The sequence below is a fragment of the Sorex araneus genome, chromosome 4 (genome assembly GCF_027595985.1).
Source record: "Sorex araneus isolate mSorAra2 chromosome 4, mSorAra2.pri, whole genome shotgun sequence".
Taxonomy (NCBI): Eukaryota; Metazoa; Chordata; class Mammalia; order Eulipotyphla; family Soricidae; genus Sorex; species Sorex araneus.
In genome coordinates, this window is record NC_073305.1 from 84,363,062 (window position 1) to 84,369,125 (window position 6,064).

The 6,064-nt window shown below is 41.2% G+C and overlaps 2 pseudogenes; one reads left to right on the top strand and one right to left on the bottom strand.

Annotated features, from left to right (window-relative positions):
* The first annotated feature begins 717 nt into the window (after window positions 1-717).
* LOC101543885 (dolichyl-diphosphooligosaccharide--protein glycosyltransferase subunit STT3A-like) lies at window positions 718-3,442 on the top strand (annotated as a pseudogene).
* Window positions 3,443-5,447: 2,005 nt separating this feature from the next.
* LOC101555626 (heterogeneous nuclear ribonucleoprotein H3-like) overlaps window positions 5,448-6,064 on the bottom strand; it is an 829-nt pseudogene continuing 212 nt past the window's right edge.

Below are 6,064 nucleotides of genomic sequence, written 5' to 3' on the forward strand. Positions count from 1 at the left end.
ATGAAGGAGGAGGAGGATGAGGAGAAGAATAAAGAAGAAGAAGAAGAAGAAGAAGAAGAAGAAGAAGAAGAAGAAGAAGAAGAAGAAGAAGAAGAAGAAGAAGAAGGTCTAAGGAATCATTAAACAAGACTATTATTTTTATCAAAAGATTAATATTAATTAAAAGAAGTATATCATAGAAAGAAAGAAAAAGTTTTTTCATAACATGTCATGTATATCACTGTATCACTATTATCCCGCTGCTCATTGATTTGCTCAAGTGGGCACCAGTAATGTCTCCATTGTGAGGCTTTTTGTTATTATTTTTAGCATATTGAAGACACCGCCACAGGTAGCTTGCCAGGCTTTGATGTGCGAATGAGATACTCTCAATAGCTTGCTGGGCTCTCCGAGAGGGGTGAAGGAATCGAACCTGGGTTGGCCGCATGCAAGGCAAACGCCCTTTCTGCTGTGCTATCGCTCCAGTCCAAGAGAGATCAATATATTTTCATATAATAAGAGAAAGAGAAAACTTAACAGGAATTTAGCAGATTTGGCATTTATGACCAGGCAAGTTGAAGATTTACAAATTTAACAAAACACTAAGTCTATCTTGTGAATTAATCTTATAACTGCATTATTAAAGTAACTTACTGGCTGCTGAATGGATGGCAGTAGGAGCTGAGCGGATTCTCCAGGAAGGCCAGCCAGCTATTTGCGTGTCATCTCTTGTCATCTATGAGGCTGAGAGTTTTGCATTTGTCCTGTGAGAGGCAGGACACATTTCTGAAACTTCTTATTCTATCATTGACTGCATCATTCTCTTTTTCTACTAGTCTGCTTGCTGTTCTCAGATTTGAAAGTGTCAGTCATGCATTTGATTCATACTACTCGGTTCCTGGCTGAAGAGAGGTTTTATGAATTCCATAACTGGTTTGATGAGTGGAACTTGTATTCTTTCAGATGAATCACTGGAGTAAAAATTTCCTCAGGCTTAAGGTTCACCTCTGCTACAGTCTACCATGCTCTCCATTTTTCTGTATATTTTTCCACAATGCCTGTGTGTGTTGGCAGAGAGTCTCTTGCCCGCACACCTGGCTGTCTTCCCTGGGGCCCCTCAGAGGGGATGGGCTCCAGCTTCCCTCCCCGCCCCACAGCAGATCTCCCAGTGGCCAAAGACCACCGGAACCTAGCTACAGCCATGCTGGAGGCCCCTCTCCACACGTTCAGATAAGCCTCACGCATAAAGGTACCAGCAGAGGAACCCAGGTGTGTGCAATCCCATCAACGGCCAACATCCAGAGACTTAAAAGCAAGCTCCCAGAAGCCATATCTTATAACCTACTTCTCCCTCTGGGAGAAACTGGCAAGCTACAGAGAGTTTCTTGCCCACCTGGGACAGCCTTGCAAGCTTCCCATGGTGTATTCATATGCTAAAGCCAGTAATAAGCTGGATCTCAGTTCCCCTGACCCCGAAAGAGCCTCCAATGAAGTATCTTTGGGAAGGCCGAGTGGAGAGAGGCTTCTAAAATCTCAGGGATAGGACGAATGGAGAGATTACTGAGCCAGCTCGAGAAATCGACGATCAACAGGATTTCGTCATTCGTGTCTGTGTATTGTTGGCCACTCTCTTCTCTCTCTTTTTTCTCACCACCATTGTCACCTTACTAAAGATATCAAGGATGCAGAAGTTGAAGTTTTAGTATGGCTATGGTTGCTCAAGTTCCTGCTTATAGCTCCCAATATGCAGCTGGCTCTTATATTAATGAAGGAATTGACATCTTTTGTTTGTCACTAACCTTCCACATGTGGATTGGTTCCACTTACTGGGCACTCAAGTGTGCCTTAATTTATTTCTACATTCTCTCCTCCTGGGAGGGTGTCTTCTTAATCCACTTGATTTCCCTCCATGTGCTCGTGCCGATGCTCATAGGCCATTTCATCCCTGGGATCTGTATGTTCTGCTGCACTGTGCACTGCCTGGCTCACCATTATTTCCATACAGATCTCCTCTGTGCGCTTATAGTCCATCCTTTCATCAGAGCATATGGCAGCCTTTGGGGTCTTTGGTCTGTGCCAGACCTATGCCTCTGTAAATTTTCTGCTTGGCACTTTTAACCTACAGCAATTTGAAGTTCTTTTTATTAAGCATCATCTTCTTGGTGGACAGGAAAAATATCTCCATGGGCTCCGTGCTTCTCCTCACTGCTGGATACTTCTGATGCCAAGAACAATATCCTTGTCATTGCTTCAGTGTCTGAGCACCCGCCTACAGCCTGTTCTTCATACCTCCAGCTTCTGGTCCTTATGTTTCCAGTTGGTCTCTATTACTTTAGCAACTTGTGTGATGCTCAGATTTTCCTCATCTGTATGAGGTGATCAGTGTGTACTTCTCAGCAGCCATGGTGCAATGAATGCTAGTGTGGACACCTGTTTTGTGCATTGTTTCTGGTATTGGAATCTCCTATGAGCTATCTACCCAGATGACGAATCTGGACATAGATTGTCTAGAAAAGGAGGGCATGAAGCAACAGGATTCTAGCTATCCTGTAAAACATAAAGTGACAGTGGGATGGTGCTGCTCATGGTCTTCTTTCTCATCACCTACACTTTTCATTTCACCTAGGTGACCAGTGAGGCCTACCCTTCATTCTCCATTGCACTGTCTACTCAGCCTGTCCATGATGAGGGTGGCAGTAGAATATTTTTTTATGTATTCTAAGAACATACTACTGGCTGTGACACAACACTCCAGTGGATACGAAGGTCATGTCATGGTGGGAATATGACTGCCAGATTATAGCTGTGACTAATTGAGCCATTTTAGTGAACAATAATACATTCAAAAACACTTATATTTCTCATGTGGGATAGGCAATGGCACCGACTTAAGAGAAAACCTACGAGATCATGAGGGAGCTTGTGGTTAGCCACGGTGATATTGTTCTTGGCATCGAAGTATCCAGCAGTGAGTAGAAGCATTGGTCACTTTTTGAGGCTTTACTGGATATTCCTCTGATGACATCAACAAAAAATTTCTTTGAGAAATGAAAAAAACACTATTATCTTATTTCTGGATGGTCTGGATTGATGTGAGAACAGACATGGGAACACATATTTAGGAGTATGATTATAATTACATTTCAACAGGGGAATTCTGTGTGGATAAGGAGAGTTCTCCAACTGCCTCAGGAATAGATGTGTTACTGCCACATTTGACACTCTCTAGAGAAAAGCCAAGCATCCACTAGGCTTTGACTGAGTCTGGAATGCTGAGATCAGGAATAAAGCTTTTTTGCTTCATGTCCTGAAGGAAGCATACACCACAGAGCAATGGCTAATAAGGATATACAAAGTAAAGGACCTGGATGATCAAGGCGTTAAGGACATAAACATTACATCCAGCTCTGATGCGCTTCTCATGGAGCGTTTAGGACATCAGGACAATGAGGGTATTCTTTAAATACGCAGTTTCCAGGAACAGCATAAAGGCATTAAAACTGTCTGAAAAGTTTGCTCTGGGCGTTATGGGCTGTGCCAATTGAAATGACGTGTTATGGATCTCAGGGGTTGGTGGTGGTAGTGGTGGCAAGTATTGTGCATTTTGTTCAAAATTTCAAGCCATTTTCCATATTGGGCCTGAATTAGGATGGGCAGAATTATCCAGGCAGGGTACTCAAACACTAAGACCCATTTCTTTTCTTTAAGCTGCTGCTCTCCATCTTCTAAATATAAAGTGGAATTGGCAAAAGTATCCCAGTAATTTTCTCTTAAAAGGCCAGCACAGGTCAAGCACAATTTCAGCCCCTGGTTTTTAAAATAATACTGGAAACCATGCTTGTTTTCTTATATAATTTTTTTCACTGATTAAGAATAAATTCCATGGGACATCAAAAAAAATGCCTGACCGCCCACTTACGAGATGGTCAGACTTCTTTGTCAAGACTCTGAAAGAATGGTTTGAGGCTCTTCGTGTTTCTGGAGAGAGCAGATGCCATTGGGCTACACCAGCACGTGACAGGGACGAATGGAGATGTTACTGGCACTGGCTGGAGCAAATTGATGAGCAACGGGATGACAAGGGATACAAGTGATAAGAATGAAAATTGTGCTTTAAAACACTGTTAATAGTGGTTAATACTATTAATAGTGGTTAGTACTGTTAATAGTGGCTTCTCATGCACATAATTCCAACACCACACCCCTCACCTGTGGGCCCACCTCCCTCCACCAAGAATCCAAACACCCTTTCCTTTAGCCCTTCCCCTAACTTATTTATATGGGTCAGTTCTCAATTATGTTGCCTTTGGCCCTTCACTGTGACCTTGCTATGTGTCTTTAAGAGCAAATCAATGAACAACGGGATGACAGTGATACAGTGATATTTCTAGTGTATAGCGTTCATTGTATATTTGAAAAAGAATACGCGATATCTTATAATCAGAAATGTTTTCTAAGATTCATTATTGTCATTTTTTAAGAAATTCATTTTTTAAGAAAAGAAAAAGTGCCAGCCATAGAGGCAGGCTGTGGCGGGGTTGGGAGATGGGGGTAGTGGCAGGAGGAAAACTGGGAACATTGGTGGTAGGACATATGCATGGGTGAAGTGATGGGCAGTGGAACATTCTATGACTGAAGCCCAATAATGAACAACTTTGTCACTGTGTATCTCATGGTGATTCAATAAAAAATTAAAATATGTGCATCTTGTAGAAAATTGGTAGGTGGGGAGCAAATGGGGGAGTGGGAGGGCATTGGTGGAGGGAAGTAGATCAGCGTTGAAACATCACATGCCTGAAAACCAATCATGCACAACTTTGTAATTTCAGGATGGCAAATAAGAAAAATTAAAAATTTAGAAAAAGAAAAAAGGAAACATCAATTGTCATGAAACTCAAAAGTCCACAGAATTGTGCTCTTAGTGGATAATAATAATTTACATTGAACATTTAAACATGAACAAAATTTAAATTTTTACAATTTATCTCATTTTTAGGAAATAATTCTAATTTCTCAAGAAACCTTTACTTTCCCTTCAAGGATACATAATTTTTAAATTCATTTTTTATATTTATTTCTATTTTTTTGCTTTTTGGGTAACACCTGGCAATGCACAGGGGTTACTCCTGGCTCATGCACTCAGGAACGACTCCCGGCACTGCTCAGGGGACCATATGGGGTGCTGGGAATCAAACCCGGTTTGGCTGCATGCAAGGCAAACGCCCTACTCACTGTGCTATCGCTCCAGCCCCTACATAATTTTTTAATATAAAAGTTTACTTTTAAGTCAAAGTATGTAACAATAAAACCTACAAAAACCTTTCCCATCACAATTAACAAATAATATTATGAAAACACATTCCTTCAGTCATTATAAAGTTCTTAAAAAAAAATTAAATCTGTCACAAAGTCTGATAGACCAGGTGCTATGGTCAGGACTTTTACGTATTGTTGGTGGTTTTCTTTATTTAATACATTCCATACCTTCCACCTTCACTCATGCCACCTTGGCCATAGTTACCTCCGGTGCCTCCAGTACCACCCAGCCGCCAGGAGTACCATATCCTCCACAGTAATTGCTCCCATTCCCATTCTTCCTACTGATGCATGACCTCCTTGATTTTCTGTTTCATCTCCGCCAGTTCAGAGCCACCTCTTGGAGTAGAATTCAAGAAGTCAATGTATCGGTGTTGCATGCTATTCTTCTCTTTACTACTACTTCGCTTTAGATGCTTCTGCATCTTCATGTGTCACAAATTCTATATCTGCTTCTGTTGCTATTGTCTACTCCAGTATCAGCATAAATCCATATTGAATTTAGTGATAATAGGAAATTAGCAATGTCATTTTTAGTTGCCCGATAAGGTAATCCTTTCATATGTACAAAATGACCACCATGAAAACCTAAACTTGCATCACCAGTTCCATCATAGCTGTGTGGTGAGTACTCAATTTCAATTTACCTTATCTATTCCATCTCTCATTCTGTCATCAAAACTACCACTTCCATAGCCATAATTGTTAGAGCCACCATTATTATCAAAACCTCTATAACTTCCAGAATAACCCCCTCTTCCTCCTATTG